We start from the raw sequence: 13,468 nt of genomic DNA, 5'->3' as shown, positions 1-13,468 counted from the left end.
CAATAACTGATATTTTAGCCACTGGGGGCAGATGTAAACAACACTAACATAGTATCAAACTTTAAGTTGATACATGGCTTTACACATCCAGCAGATACAGAGAAACATTATCATTAATTTGAAGTTGTGTCACCTGGTGTAATGTAAGTCCAATATCCACTCTCTTTTAGCTCTGTTTTGATCTTAACCAACTAATGAGGAAAATATCTTGCTCTTTAGCTGCTAAATGCTCCACTGTGTTCACCAGCTAGTCGTTAACTGTGTCTGTCTGCTGTTTGGTGTTGAGCACATTGTGTAGTGGGTTTTTAGTGCTTTATTGCTGGAAATAGCTGCTTGCTGCGGTGGAAAACTGAACTATGAGAGCGGTGAGAATGAACCAAAATAGTAGAGTGCAAAGATGCAATGAAGCTCTGTGAAGCCGAGGAGAGCTGCAAAGTTGGGTATAACAATTCTCTGCAGGTTCATTATGAGCACTCCCTTTCACACAAATGTGATCCATTGTTACTATAAAATATTTATCATAGTCACTTTAGGAAAAACACCTGAAAAATAAATAAAGATTGAAATGGAGTCTCTATGAATGAGTTCTGAGGCAAGGCAGCTTTATTTATGTATCACATTTCAGGCAATTGTTGGCATCCTGTAGCGTCTTGTGAAGGCTCCATCATTATACACAAAGACGTCCTCCTCACCCTCTGTTCCCAGAAGCTGTCCTTCAATTGGTGAATCCCATTACCAGACACTTAAATCTTACTTTGTGCACCAGGAGACCAGATTTAATTTAGTCCCAAAATGAATCCGTCACCTGTACTCACCAACGATTTCTTTTAGTTTAACGGCAGCACCAGCGACTGTAGAGATAGGCCTACCATTGATTGGTCACAGGAAACTAAGAACTTCCACTTTGCTCAGCAAAATGCCTTTGACTCCTTCCTGCAGAGGCCATTAACTCTCTGATCAGAAAGAGTACAGGCAGACAGGATGTTAAATAGAGCCGGCATGTGGGTTGCTGCTTTCATTGATGATGCTACTGAACGTGCTCATGCTGTGTGAAACACCCGTAGTGACCCAGCAGGGAGCTCAGGGGGAGAAACTATTTAGCCAGCTCAGCATGTATACCAAGCAGGCACCATTACATCCCATTTGCAAATAGGCATTGGGATTCAGTGCTGTTGTTTGAGGGAGCCAATTTAATTTTACTGCACAGTATGCCTCAAGGACGGTATCAGTTAGTTTGTCTGACATGAATGCCTTTGTGGCGCTCCTGCATCTCTGTTTCTGTAATGTCATGCAATTTTTTTTGTCCTTTATTTTATTTTTTTTGGAGCCATAACGTGCCAGCGATATCTCCAGCAACAGCTCCAAGGATCTTAAAAAAAAAAGTCGATAATTTGATAATCTGATATTGCAGCATGTTAGAGTGTGAATAATTCCAAATCTTATTTCTTAGTCCTTCAAACAGACCAATCTTAAATTCACTCATGGCATTGTGAGATGAAACTTTAATAATCTCTGTGATGAAATTCTCAGCCAGGAATTGGATAAACTGTAGATTAGAAAGTTAGATTTATAGATTGGTTTATAGAACTCCTAGCTTGAAAATTGTATCTCAAGCAATTTGTGGTGCAACGCTGCTACGTGCTGTAACAACAAACATAAAAAATACATGAACTACTAAAAACACAACAAGCAATATGTGTTGGGTTCCCCTATGTGTCATTTTACTGTATCACAGCTCTTACAGTTGACAAAAATCCATTTCAATTTTATTATAACACTGTCTCCTATAGAAATGATATGTATATACTACTAATTTAAAACAGAGAACATGTTTGGAGAGAAAAGGAATTGCACTTGATTTATGTTTTTTATCTGAAATAAGCAAATCTGAAAAATGTTCACTGATGATGTGTTTAAGTTATCTGATAGGCGCTCTTGCAATATGATATCTGCTTTTTATGTTTAGGCACTCACAGCACTTTGGTTAAGGTCAGGGAAAGATCATCGTCTTGGTTAAACATTGAACAAGTCAACAGGGAGGAGACACAGCGTGTTAACTGTATTAAAAATATAATCCATAGGAGGTATTGCTTACTGTTTGTAACTACACATTGTTTAAAGTTGGCCCCTTCTCCCTAGCTGATTGAACAAGAGAGCGGAAGAGAGAGAGACAGAGAGAGACAGAGAGAGAGACAGAGAGAGGAAGGTGCCACATTGCCAGATTTTGTGTGAATGCAAAGCTTCATCCTGCCTGTGTGTCGGTTAAACATGTTGGTCAGTACCTGGGATGTGAACTGGCTGCAAAACCTGCACAATGTTATTGGCTAGGGGTTACACACCCACGTGGGGCCCAAAGGCTCCAGAGGATTAGGGTCTCTGCAGATACAGACACCACCACACACTTTTAGTAGCTCACAAGTGATGATTGAGAGGGATTATTTTTGTATCAATCTTTAGATTATTTTTTTAGTAAAATAATGCATATTATACCTTTAGTGTTTAACCAAAATCACAATTTTTCCCTAACCTTAACCAAAGTGCTTTTGTTGCCTAAACCGGACCACAGACAGGACTCAGGTTCTGAACCTCCCAGTGCCTCCAGTGCAGTGCATAAATGTGGCACTTCATTCACTCAGCAAAAAACGTTGCCGCTGTGATTACGTAAATACGGATCTTTTTTCTTAACGTGTCTTAACATTTTATGGTGTGATTGCACTTCGTTTCTGCGTTTGGAGAGGCATCTCAACAGAATCGAACACTGATTGTTCACTGTTACATTTTAGTTGAATTTAAGTGTCGGGGCATTCCGCCACCGTCTGTCTATTGCGTTCCAAGACAGCCTTGCCGCGATTGGATTTCATAAGGGCAAATTGTTAAATTGTTACAATGTAATTTAAAATCTGCTTTAAAAATAAACATATATGTTTTGGATAATGTTTTGGATAATGTTCAGCTTCGGCAGCTTTACCTATATAGCTAAAATATACAATGACTGAGGAAGCCTAGTGACGAGTCCATAGCAACCAGTTTGTGTGTTGAATTAATTACCCAGTGTGCTTTGCTGAATGATCTCAATGTTTTATTGTTTTATTTCAGGTGAATACTAGTTAATTAGAGGATTAACTTAGTATTTGAAGTAATGCAGTAATGCAGGAAGTGTGCATTTAGTTTCCATGCTTATTGTGTTTCCACAACAATGTTAGTGAGTAAATCTACTGAAATGGCCACCATACCATAACAGAGGAATGTGATGTATAAGATGGAAAGGCAGAGGTTAAATCATGTATGTTATGGCTATATAAAGTAAAGGGCATTTGCACATCTTTGCCAAATGCTAACCAGTATAGAAGGCATCCATAAATTGATGGGGAGGGTCACGCCTCTTTTCACAATCATTTTGGAGGGTCATTGGAAATTTTTTACTGGCGAAGGGAGGGTCAAGTCTAATTTTACTAAAGTTCTCAAAACTCCTCTGGTGGCACTTGATATAAATAACGAACAGTCCCTAAGACTATGTGAGTGAGATTTACAGGTGAACAGAGTTTTTAGACAACAGACCTATGCTCACATTAACAGCAGCTAACACCCTGTAATAGAGCAGCAGTGTGTTTACAGCAGGAAATGTGTTCTTTTTCTCTAGCACCTAGTGGCAGAAATAAAAAAGAAGGCTGTTTTGACACTGCTGATGTACTTGCAACACTTAAAGCTGTGAGTCATGGGATCTCACAGGTTCAGACAGTGACTTTAGATCTCCCTGGAAACGCATGTTACTGAAGCTTGCAGCAGCACTTGTATGTCTTCACACTATCAAAATAATTCACAAGGACTTTACGTTAAACTCCAGTAAAGTTGGATTAGTTCAATTTCCTGCCACGGTTGATGTGACACAACTTCATAATTTTCTGCAAAGTAAAGCAGTGACTCTGAGGACATCTACAATAACACGTCTGACCTCATTACAAGACATTCACATTACATTTTGTTTTTACATTACATTATTCTACACTGTGTGCAAATGTTTTTGTCCAAACGTTTCTAGATTTTTGATAATTTAGTATCTTCAGAAAAGATGCAAAGAAGTGGACAGAAAGATAATGTTAAAAAGAAAAATTTCAGATAAGGTCTGTGTATACGTACATACAATATATTAACAGTCCCCTCCTTTGGGCCATGTCATTGTTAAAACAACTTATGCTGTTGTTCTTCTGTCCATGACTTGCCATTATATGGTATAATGGCACAATATGATATATGAAATAGGTATATGTAGAGCATTTGTTAAATGATGATTATGATTTTGCTATGGTAGTAGTCATTTATTGTATGTATAACTCAAATATAATTACATCACTAATTTGGGAGTAATTCCTCTGTCATGCAAAACTGTGAAAACTGTTGGATGGCATGGAGATGCTGTGGGTATAAGGATACAAATGTATTACACCAAAACTGTATAAAACCCTTCATGCCTAAACAGGTTAGACATACCTTTGCATGAAGACTCATATTTTTCACTTGTTTAAACCTCAAAATTAAGACGAATAAAGAGCAAGACTTGTTATTTAATGTTCCTGTTGGGTTACTGTTTCAACCTCTGATCATAAATTCAAAACACAACAATAATTGCAATTAATGAGATTCTGTGAACATGTAGGGAAGATAGATAACCTATTTGTTTTCCTATAAATAGCTCTTTGTTGTCTCCCTGTTTCCTCTGATGGTCTAAAGGACGACTTGAGTCAGTAAAGTTTCTCTCCAAATTACACTTAAACCAAATGAGCACTTTTGTCTTGTCATCTCATTTCTGCTGAACATCTGTCAGGCAACATATGGTCCCATAGTGTTTGTCAGGCATGAATTGTTTACTGTATGTTGATGCTGATATGATGCTGAATTAGCGAATAAAAGAACAAAGTCAGTGTCTGTCTAGCTTCTTCCAAGGCCTTCTAAAGAGTCTGTATGTGATTTATGAAGTAAAGCTGTTTTCTGCAGGCTCTCGTGTTTAAGAGAGAACTTTTTAGTCAACTACATTTGAAAAAGTAAAACAAAAAATCATGATGCGTTGCCTCATAATAATTAGACTTTTTTTATCAGTTTGGTCATCTGTGTATTGTTAAAAAGACACACAAAAAAACAATGCATAATTAGATTATTAATGATTTACCTTGCAACCATGCAAACTCTGAATCACTGGAGACAGCGTGGTATATCAACAAAGAAGGCAGTTCATTGTCGTAACTTCATAGAAGCTTCTAATAAAAGGAAGCAGTGCATTCTCAGCAGAGGCAGAGGTTAGTTGCTCATGCCTCGTCCAAGCAACAAAGGAAACAAACTAAAGAAACAGAAGTAGTTGTGTAATTGGAAGCTAGAGATGCTTATCAAAGCTTCCCCTGGATCTGTAACCCTACCAGCTGGGTGTGGAGAGCTCCTCTCTGCTCGCCCTGATGGCAGAGACAAACTAACCTGCAGTCACCACAGGGAACATAGATTCTCACTTTAATTGATTTTGCTTTTATGTTCTCTTGCTTAATGAAAATCAAATCACAACTAAGCCACCGGCCACTCAGTCTCTCTTTTTTTCTCTTTCCCCCTTCCTCCCTCTCACTCGTTTCTACTTCCCCCGTCCCTCGCTGTGTTGCTTTGAAGTGTAAATCAGATTCTACTGATGTATGAAAGAGCAGCCCGTACACCAGAGACCATTTCCCAGCACTGAGGGCATGTAGGTTGTAACCAGATGTAAGTGTATCTTTTTCACGAAATGTATAGGTCAATAATGCTTTACTGTGTCGTTCACATGTGAATAAACAAAATGCTGAGCTCTGCATCCTTGCTGCTGCAAAAAAAAATGAACTCCCTCCATTTCATCAACATTCAGTTGTGTGTGAATGTTTTTTAAACAGCAACTGAAAGTCCAACTGAAGTTTATTTGCAATTTGTTGTCTGCTACAGTGTACGTATCTGCTCTATAAATTACTTGTCTAGTGTTCTCCTTTGTGTAGCCTGTTACACAACACAAGAGCCCATTCTTTGAACAACAACCCACAACCCCAATAGTCTCCTTTATATCTAGCAACATAAACAGACATCTTGTCCTGCAGACGATAACACATCATGGTTAAACTGTACTGCCTGCTTAATTCTCTCATCAATTGGGAATTCATGAAATGCTCCTGTGTAAATCATCAAAGTCTCCCGAACCTTCTTCACGTATGTGAAATGAGTTGCGCTGCTCCTGAGTTTTTCCTTAACAACCAGATCACGTGAGAAACACAGGAACACATATCATGAAAATCCATCTTGTCAGGTTCATCCAATCATCTGCCAGGTATTTGTGTGAAGTGCCTGCCCTTTCCCAAACAGTTATGAAGGTTTCCTAGATGGTTTTGTGTAACAAACCATATGGCACGTCCATTTAGATGAGTGGAGCCACACTGTCAAACTAACATCAATGTGAGTGAGTATCTTTATTCAACTAATACTACAACTCCATGGTGAAATGTGCTATTTTTGTCTTCACTTTTATTGAATCTTTAATTAAACCACACCGTTTAGATTAAAATAGTATTTTTCATGATAGTTCTCACCAACATTGGCAGCAATGACAGCCACAGACAAACATTTGACAGAAAACAAAAAAATGACTATACATATAAAATGACAACATTAAACATAATGATACTTATGCTACTCTCTTTAAACAATAATAAACAATAAATGTTTTAATCTATTAGGCTACATTTACTGCTCATCACACTCGCCTCATTACACTGCTGCCATTTGTTTAAAGTACTGGGTAATGTTTATTGCACAGCTGATGTTAATAAAAACAAACATTTGCACCTGAATCTCATAAAGATGGACAGTCTGTAAGTTTATGGATAAACTGATATTTGACTGTGATGTATTAATTCAGGCTGTAGGTTTAGTTTCAGCGTTGATTGTTTAACATGCATCAGAAGTATTCGACCACATACCTTTACAGTATGAAAGACTTTGATTTATTATCGTCAGCTCTGCAGTCAGCAGTATGAGCTGCATTTGGCCATGCCAGCATCTGATCATTTTTCAAAGACTCATCACTCTCATTCTATATTAGCGCATGTTGTATCTTTGCTTTTGCTGTGATTCAGCACTTGTGCAGAGTTTTAAAAATGTCCGCTCAACGCAATAGACGGACAATAAAAGTTCAATACAATAGAGGATCGTTATATATTCATGAGCAGCAACTAATGATTAAACTCCACACTTGTTTAACATACAGTGTCAGTTCTTTGCTGGATGACTTTGATTGTGACCTCATTTGTAGTGTGTTTTCATATCACATTCTTTTTTTTAATCCTTCAAGACAGAATTTCCTTTTTTTTTCTCTCATTACAATAACACACAACCATGAACATGTCGGGTCTCAACTGCTGAAAGACTTTTCTGTCTCAAAAGTGTTGAACTCATTATTAAGTCAGTCACCCACAGCCACAGACATGTCATCTTTAATATAAGTCAAAATTGTTTAAGTGGATTTGCTGCATGATTTTCTGCTTGTTACACCTTGTATTTTATAAAGGGTTTTTATTTGGACAAATTGAGGTTCAGCATGACATGTCTAGGCTTGTTAAGAATAGCAAATCATTCCTGGCTTAAAGGCTTATAAACAAAGGGATTTAAAACAGATTTTTTTTTTCTACGAACCTCGTATTATCAGGATTAAACTTGAAGCGCCCAAGGGTAAGTACAATAAAAAGAGGACACACTATTTTAAGAGAAATAGGTGTTCAGGGATAAAGCGACTTACTTTGTTCATTTACTGTGGTAATGACAAAAGGAAACCATTCCGAATAGTATACTATTAAAATATCAAATATAATATATATATATAATATAAATATACAAAGAATATTCATTTTAGGCCAAAGAAAATGCCTTAATTGACTAAAGAAATTATCCTAGCCCCCATGATGCCACACAATGCCTTTTGCCATGAGCATGAAAGGATTTACTCATCTTCACCCACGGACAAAACATACTGCAGAGTCTTTCTCATTTTGGGTGATATATCTTAATGCAAGATGTCAAAAACTGGATACTGCTTCACTCCAACAAGTCTTTTCGCCTTTTCGCCTTATCAATACTACTCGCTACCGTAATCATTCTGTGATCACGAAATATGCTTCCCATTAAAATACATTACTTTAAAATTCATGCTCACCACACGAAAATAACGACATTAACATGTTCAGTACACGAATCAATAGATTCAATAACGTGACCATTTCACGAATTGCTATGAGACTGGGCTGCAACCAGTCTTACTTCAACAGTTTTACGACAAACTGCGACTTTCTTGACGAGCAAAATTATCTTTTAAATTGACGAACATCATATGTGTAATCCTTTGCTCAATTCAAACGGAATCAAAAAAGAATTTGTCTTTCGCCATTCACTACCGTACATACGTTTTTTGAAATAAGGTCACATGAAGGTCCACCGGAAGTGGAGGGACTTCGCCTCTCTATATCTAAACCAAAGAATGTTGGTCGCGGTTTTAAACTGATGTCTTTAACATAATGAAACAGTCACAGTTTCACGTTTAGGGACCAAAACTACTTAGTTAAGTTTAGAAAAGATTGTGGTTTGGATTCAAATCGGACGTTACTTCACTTATGGTTACGCACATGACCCTGAACGTGACGTTCGTAAAGTTAAAAAAAAAAGAGATTTTATGCTGGGCATTAGTTTCTGCTAATATAATGGTCAGTGATGATGAGTTCATTTCTGCTCCTCTGTCACTGAGTAAAAGGCCACCAGACTGAAAATCTTTATCAAATTCTGCAGTGTGATCAGAAATGCATCTAGCTGCAAAAATACTGCATGGAATACAGTATATAAATGTAAAAGTTTGCTATTTGACAACTACAATATGACTTGAAAAATAAATGTATTTGCAATCATGTAATGATGCTCAAATAATCTGTTCAATGAACTCTTCGGTAAACTCCTCCTCCTAACTGCTATTGTCCAATCACAGCTTAGCAGCAACAGTAACTAGGCAAAGCAAGCCTGTTGAGCTTATGATTTCACCACGTTTTTTATTGCTTTTCCAAAACCAAAAACACAACCGTAAGAGTGAAAGGAATTGAATAAACTGTGTGTCAGTCTGCTGAAATGTATTGTGGCGTGAGTAACATGACAGATGGAGAAAAGAGAGTAAGTAAGGGTCTAGATGGAAATTCGACCCAAAAACACGCCACCCTGGGAATTTCACCCAGGGTCTTGTTTTATTTTTAACTGTACCAATAATATAAAGGCATACAGGTTGCCAGAGACATGGTTCAGTTTAAAAAGGTAAGTGAAGTTTATTGCAAAATACGAGGGATTAAAAAACACTTAAAAACACATTCATCCAGATCTAAATCGGGGAGAGAGAAAACCTTATCAGAGCTGAGGCACCAAGGGAGATGAGGGGGTCAAAGAGGGTGGCGATGTATTCCAGGGAGAATCACCCCAATCACACGTGGATTCCTATTTTTTACAGTCTATGGTGGATTCACATATACACACGCAACACACTCCCATCGCATCAAGAAGCGATGCTTGGTCAGGTGCCTTTGGCTTTGTTCTTGATGCAAAAAGTCTCCTCTTGACTCTTGGCGTTACTTTTTGATGCTCTGGAGGTGGGACTTTTGGCGTCATTATTTGACACTCTCGGGATTCGTGTCTAGCCCTTTGGTGTCATATATAGACGCGCTTGGTTGAGACTCTTGGCGTCACTTTTTGATGCTCTGGGTCAGGACGTTTAACTGACATGTGGCACGAGAACGGGACAGTTTAGTAAAAGCGGGTGGGTTACAAAATGTACGTTTCAGTGACACGCGGGACAAGAACAGAGACACAAAAAGGACACAAACCCCGGTCTCTTGGGTGAAAGTCCTGTGTTATTTGACCCATCCACCACCCCAACAAACCTCTTTACGGTCTTTCATACTACACACTATCGTTGTAGCTCTAATACTGCATAATCTTACGGCGCTGTCGAGCTGCTGCTATGCCCGGTGCGTTCCATACAGATGCTAAAGGGTGGTTTTTGCGTCGGTCTCCGACGCTGAGAGCCACTGACCAAGCGTCAGTATTTTACGAGTTGGGAGTGAGAATGGGTTGGCACATAAAGAGAGTGTCTCTGTCTGTATAAAAACATCAGATATCAAGAGGCCTTGTTGTGTAACATGTCAAATGTGTCAGAAAAGTTAAAAGGTAGATGTTTTTACCGTACTTCTCACATTCTATTCAACCTGTCACAAGGTGTATTGTGATGTTTTTCTTATTTTTTTTTTTATAGTTTAAGGTGCGGTTGAGTCATCACAGCATAACAATAAGTAATCAATTAGGGCAGCTTCTAGCTCACCCAGTAAGAGTGTTCGCTCTGTGTTGGCTGAGTCCTGCAGCGGCATGGGCTCAAATCCGACCTGCTGCCCTTTGCTGTGTGTCATCCCCCATCTTTTTCCCCCAGTCCTGTCTATCCACTGTCTCTTGTAATAAAGGGAAAAAGCTCAAAAAAATAATCTTTAAAAAAAATAATAAATAATTTGTTAAGACTATTTTTCAGTTTTTCTCAGACAAACGGATGTTTACAGAGTGTAGTGTGTATTTTGGAGGACCAAATTGAGCTTGTAAACTCTATTTTCTCTATATTTCTCCTTAAATATTCTGCCAAACCTGACTGCTACTTCTCCACAAACCCCCTGTCATCACTTTCTGCTCATTTTTCTACATTAAATAAAACACTTGCCAATCAGAGTGCCAATCATCTTGCAGAATTGTTTCTCCCCAGCTGAGAAGGTTAAAACCACTCCCCTCTTTGGTTACCTCTGGGTTTGGCTTTTCATGTTCAACCATAAGCTCATTTACTTTGCTAATACTTAACAAAATTAAAAACAAACATATCTTGCTTTCTTGTTCCATTAAAGGAGAATTCCGGCCAATTTTTACATTAATCTTGATCGCTATAGCTATGCGAGTACTTTCGATAGAAAAAACCCCGACCTGAATCAGTGCAGGCAACACGGAGAAGCTGCTACATGTACAAGCGTCCCCTGAGCTAATACGGCAGTTGTCGGGGCAAGTTTTAGAGTGCCTTTGTGCCTCTTAACAGACACAACATGCAATTAATATGTCTGTGAACAGGGCCCTTACGTGTCAACAAGATGCGTTTTCAACTCAGACATTGTTTAAATTCACCTACCCTGGTCCCTGTCTCGATCCTGCCAGTAGCTAGCTTGCCCTGCTAGCTGATAGCTGTTAGCTGTTAGCTGCTAGCTGCCATCCGGTGAGTGTATTCAGACAGGCTTCTGTGATAATCATCCCAATAACAATCTACGGAGCGGCGGTGATGTGGCTATGTCCTCCAGTTAGTGAAGGCTAGCTTTAGCTTGCACTTGGAGCAGCAAGTACATCTGCCTGTTGCCCCTCTGTCTGTCTCGTTCTTTCCAACTGTTGTGAGGCTAGTTCTTTGTCTGTATACTTGGGTTCGAATAAATAAGGACGACCATCAAACTCAAAAGGCTCTTCCGTGTGTTGTATATCTGCTATATTCTCCATAGTTACATTACTCCAAGCTTCTTCCCTTGTAAACAACTCCGCTCTTCACTCTTCACACACTACACTCAGATCTGCACACTACTGTTTACCTTTTCCTGCTACAACTGAATTCCCAGGAGACAGCGCAAGGCTACAGCTAGACTTCAGTAACGCTATTACTGTGCAAGCCACAGACATTGTTTATCCCGTTTCCATGTAGTTACATAGTCACTGATATGGTCATAACCACTACAGTGCTCAATTACCTATTTTTGAGGGGGAAATAATCTAAACTTTTCGCTGCGAAGACATGACCTGTCCTCTGGAGGACATAGCCACACCACCGCCGCTCCGTGGATTGTTATTGGGATGATTATCACAGAAGCCTGTCTGAATACACTCACCAGGCGGCAGCTAGCAGCTAACGGCTATCAGCTAGCAGGGCAAGCTAGCTACCGGCAGGATCGAGACAGGGACCAGGGTAGGTGAATTTAAACAATGTCTGAGTTGAAAACGCATCTTATTGACACGTAAGGGCCCTGTTCATGTGGCACAGACTTATTAATTGCATTTTTGTGTCTACAAAACTTGCCCCAACAACTGCTGTTTTAGCTCAGGGGACGCTTGTAGTACGTAGCTGCAGCTACTCCGTGTTGCCTGCACTGATTCGGGTCTGGGTTTTTTCTATCGAAAGTACTCGCGTAGCTATAGCGATCAAGATTAATGTAAAAATTGGCTGGAATTCTCCTTTAAGGCAGTGTGCCTACCAACCTGTTATTTTTGGTGGTTTTATTTGAAAAGATGAGCTGCTGCACTTCACAGGCCCCCTGCTGAGCACAACATGTTAACACACTGACGTGAAAATGAACAGAGAGATGAGATAATTAAAATTATTCTTAGTGAGGGAATGCTGTACTTCAAATGAGATTTCACCAGGTGGATGGGGCTTTAACCGACACAAAGCAAAGTAGGAGGTTTTTCTTGCAGGTTCAAGGTTGGTGGTGTCGGGTAGACAAGGCTCGGCTTCAGTATGTGCTGGACGCAATATCAGAAATAACCTGTGCAGCCTAATGCAATCTTGTACAGTCCTGAAACGTTTACTACAGGGAAGAGTCTTATGTGAAGCAGAATTTCATTACCATGAAGATGAAGCCCATTTCATGTTTTATTGCTTGTTATGTGATGATTTAAAGGCTATTCTTTTTTGTAAAATGTCCTTCATTTCTGATTAGTTCTTCTGGATGAATGATAATAAGAACTTGAGCTGTGTTTCAGGAAGTGTACCTTTTTTGTGGCAGATTTTATTTATAGACTCTGAGACAGAAGACAGTTATGTCGTTGCAATACAGTGTGATGTTATGTGTAACAAGTTATGTTCATATTTGACAAATGTTTCACAACTGCAACAGTATTTTTTCATGTCTTTTAAGTCCATGTGGACTAAACACATGTATGTGCATGACACAACAAATAAATAAATTACAAACTACTAGCAAATGTATGAAATTGTGTTCATTGTGTTTTGTCCCCATCAGCTCCACTGAACACTGTATAATATATTTCAATCCACATATACAGAAGTAACAATACACTGTAAGATTCAAGACGCTAGCATTTAATGCAGACTTGTTGAACTAGATTGCATTAGATTGTACAGGTACATGTGATATTGTGTCCACATTAATTAGACGTGGGAGGCTATTCTGAGTCTTGTGCTTTGTTTGTTGGCGTGCATTTCACTTGTTTCATCATGTATTACAGCACTTCACTTTATCATGTGTATGATTATGATTAGACAGATCTAGATACATTTCTTTTTTGCCTTCTCCCTGTGAAGTCCTCTGAGACATACTTGTGATGAAAGGCTCTATAAATAAATGAGCTTGAACTCAATGTGATT

The 13,468-nt window shown here is 38.8% G+C and overlaps 1 protein-coding gene across 1 annotated transcript in view; it reads left to right on the top strand.

Moving 5' to 3' along the window:
• The window catches only part of mical2a (microtubule associated monooxygenase, calponin and LIM domain containing 2a), an 858,504-nt gene that overhangs the window by 229,541 nt on the left and 615,495 nt on the right, over window positions 1-13,468 (top strand). The window lies entirely within an intron of this gene.

The sequence above is a fragment of the Sander lucioperca genome, chromosome 3 (assembly GCF_008315115.2).
Source record: "Sander lucioperca isolate FBNREF2018 chromosome 3, SLUC_FBN_1.2, whole genome shotgun sequence".
Taxonomy (NCBI): Eukaryota; Metazoa; Chordata; class Actinopteri; order Perciformes; family Percidae; genus Sander; species Sander lucioperca.
Note: the sequence above shows the minus strand (reverse complement) of the source record. Positions and strands in the feature narration are given on the sequence as shown.